This window comes from Lepisosteus oculatus, chromosome 4, assembly GCF_040954835.1.
Source record: "Lepisosteus oculatus isolate fLepOcu1 chromosome 4, fLepOcu1.hap2, whole genome shotgun sequence".
Taxonomy (NCBI): domain Eukaryota; kingdom Metazoa; phylum Chordata; class Actinopteri; order Semionotiformes; family Lepisosteidae; genus Lepisosteus; species Lepisosteus oculatus.
The window spans coordinates 914697-927870 of NC_090699.1; positions in this window are offsets into that span (position 1 = coordinate 914697).

Here is a 13174-nt window from a genome sequence, read left to right on the forward strand (position 1 = left end):
GTTTCCCACTCATTCCTTTTGGTTTGGGGAATATGTCAAAATCCCATGCCCAGAGAACTTCAGATAGAGTTCGCGGAAATGCTCAGTGGACAACCCAGGCAGGGTAAGGATCAGCATTTCCACACTACTCAGAGAATTTTTATTTTCAGGGATGGATTTTTAGCCCAATTCAAGTTGAAGAAAAGTGGTTTTGTGAGAATCGCAGAAAATTTTTTTTCAGAAACTCCGGGGTGCCTGGAGGTCGCGGTGCACCACGCGACAGTTGTATTCCAAAACTGAGTCACTCAGATCACACGAGCACCCAAGCATGCTTGAAACTCATTCAAATGCAAGTGCTTCTATATGTTGTCTTGATTGTTTCCCACTCATTCCTTTTGGTTTGGGGAATATGTCAAAATCCCATGCCCAGAGAACTTCAGATAGAGTTCGCGGAAATGCTCAGTGGACAACCCAGGCAGGGTAAGGATCAGCATTTCCACACTACTGAGAGAATTTTTATTTTCAGGGATGGATTTGTAGCCCAATTCAAGTTGAAGAAAAGTGGTTTCGTCAAAATCGCAGAAAATTTTTTTTCAGAAACTCCGGGGTGCCTGGAGGTCGCGATGCACCACGCGACAGTTGTATTCCAAAACCGAGTCACTCAGATCACACGAGCACCCAAGCATGCTTGAAACTCATTCAAATACAAGTGGTTCTATCTGTTGTCTTGATTGTTTCCCACTCATTCCTTTTTGTTTGGGGAATATGTCAAAATCCCATGCCCAGAGAACTTCAGATAGAGTTCGCGGAAATGCTCAGTGGACAACCCAGGCAGGGTAAGGATCAGCATTTCCACACTACTCAGAGAATTTTTATTTTCAGGGATATATTTTTAGCCCAATTCAAGTTGAAGAAAAGTGGTTTCGTGAAAATCGCAGAAAAAAAATTTTCTGAAACTCCGGGGTGCCTGGAGGTCGCGGTGCACCACGCGACAGTTGTATTCCAAAACTCAGTCACTCAGATCACACGAGCACCCAAGCATGCTTGAAACTCATTCAAATGCAAGTGCTTCTATCTGTTGTCTTGATTGTTTCCCACTCATTCCTTTTGGTTTGGGGAATATGTCAAAATCCCATGCCCAGAGAACTTCAGATAGAGTTCGCGGAAATGCTCAGTGGACAACCCAGGCAGGGTAAGGATCAGCATTTCCACACTACTCAGAGAATTTTTATTTTCAGGGATGGATTTGTAGCCCAATTCAAGTTGAAGAAAAGTGGTTTCGTGAAAATCGCAGAAATGTTTTTTTCAGAAACTCCGGGGTGCCTGGAGGTCGCGGTGCACCACGCGACAGTTGTATTCCAAAACTGAGTCACTCAGATCACACGAGTTCCCAAGCATGCTTGAAACTCATTCAAATGCAAGTGCTTCTATCTGTTGTCTTGATTGTTTCCCACTCATTCCTTTTGGTTTGGGGAATATGTCAAAATCCCATGCCCAGAGAACTTCAGATAGAGTTCGCGGAAATGCTCAGTGGACAACCCAGGCAGGGTAAGGATCAGCATTTCCACACTACTCAGAGAATTTTTATTTTCAGGGATGGATTTTTAGCCCAATTCAAGTTGAAGAAAAGTGGTTTTGTGAGAATCGCAGAAAATTTTTTTTCAGAAACTCCGGGGTGCCTGGAGGTCGCGGTGCACCACGCGACAGTTGTATTCCAAAACTGAGTCACTCAGATCACACGAGCACCCAAGCATGCTTGAAACTCATTCAAATGCAAGTGCTTCTATATGTTGTCTTGATTGTTTCCCACTCATTCCTTTTGGTTTGGGGAATATGTCAAAATCCCATGCCCAGAGAACTTCAGATAGAGTTCGCGGAAATGCTCAGTGGACAACCCAGGCAGGGTAAGGATCAGCATTTCCACACTACTCAGAGAATTTTTATTTTCAGGGATATATTTTTAGCCCAATTCAAGTTGAAGAAAAGTGGTTTCGTGAAAATCGCAGAAAATTTTTTTTCCGAAACTCCGGGGTGCCTGGAGGTCGCGGTGCACCACGCGACAGTTGTATTCCAAAACCGAGTCACTCAGATCACACGAGCACACAAGCATGCTTGAAACTCATTCAAATGCAAGTGCTTCTATCTGTTGTCTTGATTGTTTCCCACTCATTCCTTTTGGTTTGGGGAATATGTCAAAATCCCATGCCCAGAGAACTTCAGATAGAGTTTGCGGAAATGCTCAGTGGACAACCCAAGCATGGTAAGGATCAGCATTTCCACACTACTCAGAGAATTTTTATTTTCAGGGATGGATTTTTAGCCCAATTCAAGTTGAAGTAAAGTGGTTTCGTGAAAATCGCAGAAAATTTTTTTTCAGAAACTCCGGGGTGCCTGGAGGTCGCGGTGCACCACGCGACAGTTGTATTCCAAAACTGAGTCAGTCAGATCACACGAGTACCGAAGCATGCTTGAAACTCATTCAAATGCAAGTGCTTCTATCTGTTGTCTTGATTGTTTCCCACTCATTCCTTTTTGTTTGGGGAATATGTCAAAATCCCATTCCCAGAGAACTTCAGATAGAGTTCGCGGAAATGCTCAGTGGACAACCCAGGCAGGGTAAGGATCAGCATTTCCACACTACTCAGAGAATTTTTATTTTCAGGGATGGATTTTTAGCCCAATTCAAGTTGAAGAAAAGTGGTTTCGTGAAAATCGCAGAAAATTTTTTTTCAGAAACTCCGGGGTGCCTGGAGGTCGCGGTGCACCATGCGACAGTTGTATTCCAAAACTGAGTCACTCAGATCACACGAGCACCCAAGCATGCTTGAAACTCATTCAAATGCAAGTGCTTCTATCTGTTGTCTTGATTGTTTCCCACTCATTCCTTTTGGTTTGGGGAATATGTCAAAATCCCATGCCCAGAGAACTTCAGATAGAGTTCGCGGAAATGCTCAGTGGACAACCCAGGCAGGGTAAGGATCAGCATTTCCACACTACTCAGAGAATTTTTATTTTCAGGGATGGATTTTTAGCCCAATTCAAGTTGAAGAAAAGTGGTTTCGTGAAAATCGCAGAAAATTTTTTTTCAGAAACTCCGGGGTGCCTGGACGTCGTGGTGCACCACGCGACAGTTGTATTCCAAAACTGAGTCACTCAGATCACACGAGCACCCAAGCATGCTTGAAACTCATTCAAATGCAAGTGCTTCTATCTGTTGTCTTGATTGTTTCCCACTCATTCCTTTTGGTTTGGGGAATATGTCAAAATCCCATGCCCAGAGAACTTCAGATAGAGTTCGCGGAAATGCTCAGTGGACAACCCAGGCAGGGTAAGGATCAGCATTTCCACACTACTCAGAGAATTTTTATTTTCAGGGATGGATTTTTAGCCCAATTCAAGTTGAAGAAAAGTGGTTTTGTGAGAATCGCAGAAAATTTTTTTTCAGAAACTCCGGGGTGCCTGGAGGTCGCGGTGCACCACGCGACAGTTGTATTCCAAAACTGAGTCACTCAGATCACACGAGCACCCAAGCATGCTTGAAACTCATTCAAATGCAAGTGCTTCTATATGTTGTCTTGATTGTTTCCCACTCATTCCTTTTGGTTTGGGGAATATGTCAAAATCCCATGCCCAGAGAACTTCAGATAGAGTTCGCGGAAATGCTCAGTGGACAACCCAGGCAGGGTAAGGATCAGCATTTCCACACTACTGAGAGAATTTTTATTTTCAGGGATGGATTTGTAGCCCAATTCAAGTTGAAGAAAAGTGGTTTCGTCAAAATCGCAGAAAATTTTTTTTCAGAAACTCCGGGGTGCCTGGAGGTCGCGATGCACCACGCGACAGTTGTATTCCAAAACCGAGTCACTCAGATCACACGAGCACCCAAGCATGCTTGAAACTCATTCAAATACAAGTGGTTCTATCTGTTGTCTTGATTGTTTCCCACTCATTCCTTTTTGTTTGGGGAATATGTCAAAATCCCATGCCCAGAGAACTTCAGATAGAGTTCGCGGAAATGCTCAGTGGACAACCCAGGCAGGGTAAGGATCAGCATTTCCACACTACTCAGAGAATTTTTATTTTCAGGGATATATTTTTAGCCCAATTCAAGTTGAAGAAAAGTGGTTTCGTGAAAATCGCAGAAAAAAAATTTTCTGAAACTCCGGGGTGCCTGGAGGTCGCGGTGCACCACGCGACAGTTGTATTCCAAAACTCAGTCACTCAGATCACACGAGCACCCAAGCATGCTTGAAACTCATTCAAATGCAAGTGCTTCTATCTGTTGTCTTGATTGTTTCCCACTCATTCCTTTTGGTTTGGGGAATATGTCAAAATCCCATGCCCAGAGAACTTCAGATAGAGTTCGCGGAAATGCTCAGTGGACAACCCAGGCAGGGTAAGGATCAGCATTTCCACACTACTCAGAGAATTTTTATTTTCAGGGATGGATTTGTAGCCCAATTCAAGTTGAAGAAAAGTGGTTTCGTGAAAATCGCAGAAATGTTTTTTTCAGAAACTCCGGGGTGCCTGGAGGTCGCGGTGCACCACGCGACAGTTGTATTCCAAAACTGAGTCACTCAGATCACACGAGTACCCAAGCATGCTTGAAACTCATTCAAATGCAAGTGCTTCTATCTGTTGTCTTGATTGTTTCCCACTCATTCCTTTTGGTTTGGGGAATATGTCAAAATCCCATGCCCAGAGAACTTCAGATAGAGTTCGCGGAAATGCTCAGTGGACAACCCAGGCAGGGTAAGGATCAGCATTTCCACACTACTCAGAGAATTTTTATTTTCAGGGATATATTTTTAGCCCAATTCAAGTTGAAGAAAAGTGGTTTCGTGAAAATCGCAGAAAATTTTTTTTCCGAAACTCCGGGGTGCCTGGAGGTCGCGGTGCACCACGCGACAGTTGTATTCCAAAACCGAGTCACTCAGATCACACGAGCACACAAGCATGCTTGAAACTCATTCAAATGCAAGTGCTTCTATCTGTTGTCTTGATTGTTTCCCACTCATTCCTTTTGGTTTGGGGAATATGTCAAAATCCCATGCCCAGAGAACTTCAGATAGAGTTTGCGGAAATGCTCAGTGGACAACCCAAGCATGGTAAGGATCAGCATTTCCACACTACTCAGAGAATTTTTATTTTCAGGGATGGATTTTTAGCCCAATTCAAGTTGAAGTAAAGTGGTTTCGTGAAAATCGCAGAAAATTTTTTTTCAGAAACTCCGGGGTGCCTGGAGGTCGTGGTGCACCACGCGACAGTTGTATTCCAAAACTGAGTCACTCAGATCACACGAGCACCCAAGCATGCTTGAAACTCATTCAAATGCAAGTGCTTCTATCTGTTGTCTTGATTGTTTCCCACTCATTCCTTTTGGTTTGGGGAATATGTCAAAATCCCATGCCCAGAGAACTTCAGATAGAGTTCGCGGAAATGCTCAGTGGACAACCCAGGCAGGGTAAGGATCAGCATTTCCACACTACTCAGAGAATTTTTATTTTCAGGGATGGATTTTTAGCCCAATTCAAGTTGAAGAAAAGTGGTTTCGTGAAAATCGCAGAAAATTTTTTTTCAGAAACTCCGGGGTGCCTGGAGGTCGCGGTGCACCACGCGACAGTTGTATTCCAAAACTGAGTCAGTCAGATCACACGAGTACCGAAGCATGCTTGAAACTCATTCAAATGCAAGTGCTTCTATCTGTTGTCTTGATTGTTTCCCACTCATTCCTTTTTGTTTGGGGAATATGTCAAAATCCCATTCCCAGAGAACTTCAGATAGAGTTCGCGGAAATGCTCAGTGGACAACCCAGGCAGGGTAAGGATCAGCATTTCCACACTACTCAGAGAATTTTTATTTTCAGGGATGGATTTTTAGCCCAATTCAAGTTGAAGAAAAGTGGTTTCGTGAAAATCGCAGAAAATTTTTTTTCAGAAACTCCGGGGTGCCTGGAGGTCGCGGTGCACCATGCGACAGTTGTATTCCAAAACTGAGTCACTCAGATCACACGAGCACCCAAGCATGCTTGAAACTCATTCAAATGCAAGTGCTTCTATCTGTTGTCTTGATTGTTTCCCACTCATTCCTTTTGGTTTGGGGAATATGTCAAAATCCCATGCCCAGAGAACTTCAGATAGAGTTCGCGGAAATGCTCAGTGGACAACCCAGGCAGGGTAAGGATCAGCATTTCCACACTACTCAGAGAATTTTTATTTTCAGGGATGGATTTTTAGCCCAATTCAAGTTGAAGAAAAGTGGTTTCGTGAAAATCGCAGAAAATTTTTTTTCAGAAACTCCGGGGTGCCTGGAGGTCGCGGTGCACCACGCGACAGTTGTATTCCAAAACTGAGTCACTCAGATCACACGAGCACCCAAGCATGCTTGAAACTCATTCAAATGCAAGTGCTTCTATCTGTTGTCTTGATTGTTTCCCACTCATTCCTTTTGGTTTGGGGAATATGTCAAAATCCCATGCCCAGAGAACTTCAGATAGAGTTCGCGGAAATGCTCAGTGGACAACCCAGGCAGGGTAAGGATCAGCATTTCCACACTACTCAGAGAATTTTTATTTTCAGGGATGGATTTTTAGCCCAATTCAAGTTGAAGAAAAGTGGTTTTGTGAGAATCGCAGAAAATTTTTTTTCAGAAACTCCGGGGTGCCTGGAGGTCGCGGTGCACCACGCGACAGTTGTATTCCAAAACTGAGTCACTCAGATCACACGAGCACCCAAGCATGCTTGAAACTCATTCAAATGCAAGTGCTTCTATATGTTGTCTTGATTGTTTCCCACTCATTCCTTTTGGTTTGGGGAATATGTCAAAATCCCATGCCCAGAGAACTTCAGATAGAGTTCGCGGAAATGCTCAGTGGACAACCCAGGCAGGGTAAGGATCAGCATTTCCACACTACTGAGAGAATTTTTATTTTCAGGGATGGATTTGTAGCCCAATTCAAGTTGAAGAAAAGTGGTTTCGTCAAAATCGCAGAAAATTTTTTTTCAGAAACTCCGGGGTGCCTGGAGGTCGCGATGCACCACGCGACAGTTGTATTCCAAAACCGAGTCACTCAGATCACACGAGCACCCAAGCATGCTTGAAACTCATTCAAATACAAGTGGTTCTATCTGTTGTCTTGATTGTTTCCCACTCATTCCTTTTTGTTTGGGGAATATGTCAAAATCCCATGCCCAGAGAACTTCAGATAGAGTTCGCGGAAATGCTCAGTGGACAACCCAGGCAGGGTAAGGATCAGCATTTCCACACTACTCAGAGAATTTTTATTTTCAGGGATATATTTTTAGCCCAATTCAAGTTGAAGAAAAGTGGTTTCGTGAAAATCGCAGAAAAAAAATTTTCTGAAACTCCGGGGTGCCTGGAGGTCGCGGTGCACCACGCGACAGTTGTATTCCAAAACTCAGTCACTCAGATCACACGAGCACCCAAGCATGCTTGAAACTCATTCAAATGCAAGTGCTTCTATCTGTTGTCTTGATTGTTTCCCACTCATTCCTTTTGGTTTGGGGAATATGTCAAAATCCCATGCCCAGAGAACTTCAGATAGAGTTCGCGGAAATGCTCAGTGGACAACCCAGGCAGGGTAAGGATCAGCATTTCCACACTACTCAGAGAATTTTTATTTTCAGGGATGGATTTGTAGCCCAATTCAAGTTGAAGAAAAGTGGTTTCGTGAAAATCGCAGAAATGTTTTTTTCAGAAACTCCGGGGTGCCTGGAGGTCGCGGTGCACCACGCGACAGTTGTATTCCAAAACTGAGTCACTCAGATCACACGAGTTCCCAAGCATGCTTGAAACTCATTCAAATGCAAGTGCTTCTATCTGTTGTCTTGATTGTTTCCCACTCATTCCTTTTGGTTTGGGGAATATGTCAAAATCCCATGCCCAGAGAACTTCAGATAGAGTTCGCGGAAATGCTCAGTGGACAACCCAGGCAGGGTAAGGATCAGCATTTCCACACTACTCAGAGAATTTTTATTTTCAGGGATATATTTTTAGCCCAATTCAAGTTGAAGAAAAGTGGTTTCGTGAAAATCGCAGAAAATTTTTTTTCCGAAACTCCGGGGTGCCTGGAGGTCGCGGTGCACCACGCGACAGTTGTATTCCAAAACCGAGTCACTCAGATCACACGAGCACACAAGCATGCTTGAAACTCATTCAAATGCAAGTGCTTCTATCTGTTGTCTTGATTGTTTCCCACTCATTCCTTTTGGTTTGGGGAATATGTCAAAATCCCATGCCCAGAGAACTTCAGATAGAGTTTGCGGAAATGCTCAGTGGACAACCCAAGCATGGTAAGGATCCACATTTCCACACTACTCAGAGAATTTTTATTTTCAGGGATGGATTTTTAGCCCAATTCAAGTTGAAGTAAAGTGGTTTCGTGAAAATCGCAGAAAATTTTTTTTCAGAAACTCCGGGGTGCCTGGAGGTCGTGGTGCACCACGCGACAGTTGTATTCCAAAACTGAGTCACTCAGATCACACGAGCACCCAAGCATGCTTGAAACTCATTCAAATGCAAGTGCTTCTATCTGTTGTCTTGATTGTTTCCCACTCATTCCTTTTGGTTTGGGGAATATGTCAAAATCCCATGCCCAGAGAACTTCAGATAGAGTTCGCGGAAATGCTCAGTGGACAACCCAGGCAGGGTAAGGATCAGCATTTCCACACTACTCAGAGAATTTTTATTTTCAGGGATGGATTTTTAGCCCAATTCAAGTTGAAGAAAAGTGGTTTCGTGAAAATCGCAGAAAATTTTTTTTCAGAAACTCCGGGGTGCCTGGAGGTCGCGGTGCACCACGCGACAGTTGTATTCCAAAACTGAGTCAGTCAGATCACACGAGTACCGAAGCATGCTTGAAACTCATTCAAATGCAAGTGCTTCTATCTGTTGTCTTGATTGTTTCCCACTCATTCCTTTTTGTTTGGGGAATATGTCAAAATCCCATTCCCAGAGAACTTCAGATAGAGTTCGCGGAAATGCTCAGTGGACAACCCAGGCAGGGTAAGGATCAGCATTTCCACACTACTCAGAGAATTTTTATTTTCAGGGATGGATTTTTAGCCCAATTCAAGTTGAAGAAAAGTGGTTTCGTGAAAATCGCAGAAAATTTTTTTTCAGAAACTCCGGGGTGCCTGGAGGTCGCGGTGCACCATGCGACAGTTGTATTCCAAAACTGAGTCACTCAGATCACACGAGCACCCAAGCATGCTTGAAACTCATTCAAATGCAAGTGCTTCTATCTGTTGTCTTGATTGTTTCCCACTCATTCCTTTTGGTTTGGGGAATATGTCAAAATCCCATGCCCAGAGAACTTCAGATAGAGTTCGCGGAAATGCTCAGTGGACAACCCAGGCAGGGTAAGGATCAGCATTTCCACACTACTCAGAGAATTTTTATTTTCAGGGATGGATTTTTAGCCCAATTCAAGTTGAAGAAAAGTGGTTTTGTGAGAATCGCAGAAAATGTTTTTTCAGAAACTCCGGGGTGCCTGGAGGTCGCGGTGCACCACGCGACAGTTGTATTCCAAAACTGAGTCACTCAGATCACACGAGCACCCAAGCATGCTTGAAACTCATTCAAATGCAAGTGCTTCTATCTGTTGTCTTGATTGTTTCCCACTCATTCCTTTTGGTTTGGGGAATATGTCAAAATCCCATGCCCAGAGAACTTCAGATAGAGTTCGCGGAAATGCTCAGTGGACAACCCAGGCAGGGTAAGGATCAGCATTTCCACACTACTCAGAGAATTTTTATTTTCAGGGATGGATTTTTAGCCCAATTCAAGTTGAAGAAAAGTGGTTTTGTGAGAATCGCAGAAAATTTTTTTTCAGAAACTCCGGGGTGCCTGGAGGTCGCGGTGCACCACGCGACAGTTGTATTCCAAAACTGAGTCACTCAGATCACACGAGCACCCAAGCATGCTTGAAACTCATTCAAATGCAAGTGCTTCTATCTGTTGTCTTGATTGTTTCCCACTCATTCCTTTTGGTTTGGGGAATATGTCAAAATCCCATGCCCAGAGAACTTCAGATAGAGTTCGCGGAAATGCTCAGTGGACAACCCAGGCAGGGTAAGGATCAGCATTTCCACACTACTGAGAGAATTTTTATTTTCAGGGATGGATTTGTAGCCCAATTCAAGTTGAAGAAAAGTGGTTTCGTCAAAATCGCAGAAAATTTTTTTTCAGAAACTCCGGGGTGCCTGGAGGTCGCGATGCACCACGCGACAGTTGTATTCCAAAACCGAGTCACTCAGATCACACGAGCACCCAAGCATGCTTGAAACTCATTCAAATACAAGTGGTTCTATCTGTTGTCTTGATTGTTTCCCACTCATTCCTTTTTGTTTGGGGAATATGTCAAAATCCCATGCCCAGAGAACTTCAGATAGAGTTCGCGGAAATGCTCAGTGGACAACCCAGGCAGGGTAAGGATCAGCATTTCCACACTACTCAGAGAATTTTTATTTTCAGGGATATATTTTTAGCCCAATTCAAGTTGAAGAAAAGTGGTTTCGTGAAAATCGCAGAAAAAAAATTTTCTGAAACTCCGGGGTGCCTGGAGGTCGCGGTGCACCACGCGACAGTTGTATTCCAAAACTCAGTCACTCAGATCACACGAGCACCCAAGCATGCTTGAAACTCATTCAAATGCAAGTGCTTCTATCTGTTGTCTTGATTGTTTCCCACTCATTCCTTTTGGTTTGGGGAATATGTCAAAATCCCATGCCCAGAGAACTTCAGATAGAGTTCGCGGAAATGCTCAGTGGACAACCCAGGCAGGGTAAGGATCAGCATTTCCACACTACTCAGAGAATTTTTATTTTCAGGGATGGATTTGTAGCCCAATTCAAGTTGAAGAAAAGTGGTTTCGTGAAAATCGCAGAAATGTTTTTTTCAGAAACTCCGGGGTGCCTGGAGGTCGCGGTGCACCACGCGACAGTTGTATTCCAAAACTGAGTCACTCAGATCACACGAGTACCCAAGCATGCTTGAAACTCATTCAAATGCAAGTGCTTCTATCTGTTGTCTTGATTGTTTCCCACTCATTCCTTTTGGTTTGGGGAATATGTCAAAATCCCATGCCCAGAGAACTTCAGATAGAGTTCGCGGAAATGCTCAGTGGACAACCCAGGCAGGGTAAGGATCAGCATTTCCACACTACTCAGAGAATTTTTATTTTCAGGGATGGATTTGTAGCCCAATTCAAGTTGAAGAAAAGTGGTTTCGTGAAAATCGCAGAAATGTTTTTTTCAGAAACTCCGGGGTGCCTGGAGGTCGCGGTGCACCACGCGACAGTTGTATTCCAAAACTGAGTCACTCAGATCACACGAGCACCCAAGCATGCTTGAAACTTATTCAAATGCAAGTGCTTCTATCTGTTGTCTTGATTGTTTCCCACTCATTCCTTTTTGTTTAGGGAATATGTCAAAATCCCATGCCCAGAGAACTTCAGATAGAGTTCGCGGAAATGCTCAGTGGACAACCCAGGCAGGGTAAGGATCAGCATTTCCACACTACTCAGAGAATTTTTATTTTCAGGGATGGTTTTTTAGCCCAATTCAAGTTGAAGAAAAGTGGTTTCGTGAAATCGTAGAAAATTTTTTTTCAGAAACTCCGGGGTTCCTGGAGGTCGCGGTGCACCACGCGACAGTTGTATTCCAAAACCGAGTCACTCAGATCACACGAGCACCCAAGCATGCTTGAAACTCATTCAAATACAAGTGGTTCTATCTCTTGTCTTGATTGTTTCCCACTCATTCCTTTTGGTTTGGGGAATATGTCAAAATCCCATGCCCAGAGAACTTCAGATAGAGTTCGCGGAAATGCTCAGTGGACAACCCAGGCAGGGTAAGGATCAGCATTTCCACACTACTCAGAGAATTTTTATTTTCAGGGATGGATTTTTAGCCCAATTCAAGTTGAAGAAAAGTGGTTTCGTGAAAATCGCAGAAATTTTTTTTTCAGAAACTCCGTGGTGCCTGGAGGTCGCGGTGCACCACGCGACAGTTGTATTCCAAAACTGAGTCACTCAGATCACACGAGCACCCAAGCATGCTTGAAACTCATGAAAATGCAAGTGCTTCTATCTGTTTCCTTGATTGTTTTCCACTCTATCCTTTTGGTTTGGGGAACATGTCAAAATCCCATGCCCAGAGAACTTCAGATAGAGTTCGCGGAAATGCTCAGTGGACAACCCAGGCAGGGTAAGGATCAGTATTTCCACACTACTCAGAGAATTTTTATTTTCAGGGATGGATTTTTAGCCCAATTCAAGTTGAACAAAAGTGGTTTCGTGAAAATCGCAGAAAATTTTTTTTCAGAAACTCCGGGGTGCCTGGAGGTCGCGGTGCACCACGCGACAGTTGTATTCCAAAACCGAGTCACTCAGATCACACGAGCACCCAAGCATGCTTGAAACTCATTCAAATACAAGTGGTTCTCTCTGTTGTCTTGATTGTTTCCCACTCATTCCTTTTGGTTTGGGGAATATGTCAAAATCCCATGCCCAGAGAACTTCAGATAGAGTTCGCGGAAATGCTCAGTGGACAACCCAGGCAGGGTAAGGATCAGCATTTCCACACTACTCAGAGAATTTTTATTTTCAGGGATGGATTTTTAGCCCAATTCAAGTTGAAGAAAAGTGGTTTCGTGAAAATCGCAGAAAATTTTTTTTCCGAAACTCCGGGGTGCCTGGAGGTCGCGATGCACCACGCGACAGTTGTATTCCAAAGCTGAGTCACTCAGATCACACGAGTACCCAAGCATGCTTGAAACTCATTCAAATGCAAGTGCTTCTATCTGTTGTCTTGATTGTTTCCCACTCATTCCTTTTTGTTTGGGGAATATGTCAAAATCCCATGCCCAGAGAACTTCAGATAGAATTCGCGGAAATGCTCAGTGGACAACCCAGGTAGGGTAAGGATCAGCATTTCCACACTACTCAGAGAATTTTTATTTTCAGGGATGGATTTTTAGCCCAATTCAAGTTGAAGAAAAGTGGTTTCGTGAAAATCGCAGAAATTTTTTTTTCAGAAACTCCGGGGTGCCTGGAGGTCGCGGTGCACCACGCGACAGTTGTATTCCAACACTGAGTCACTCAGATCACACGAGTACCCAAGCATGCTTGAAACTCATTCAAATGCAAGTGCTTCTATCTGTTGTCTTGATTGTT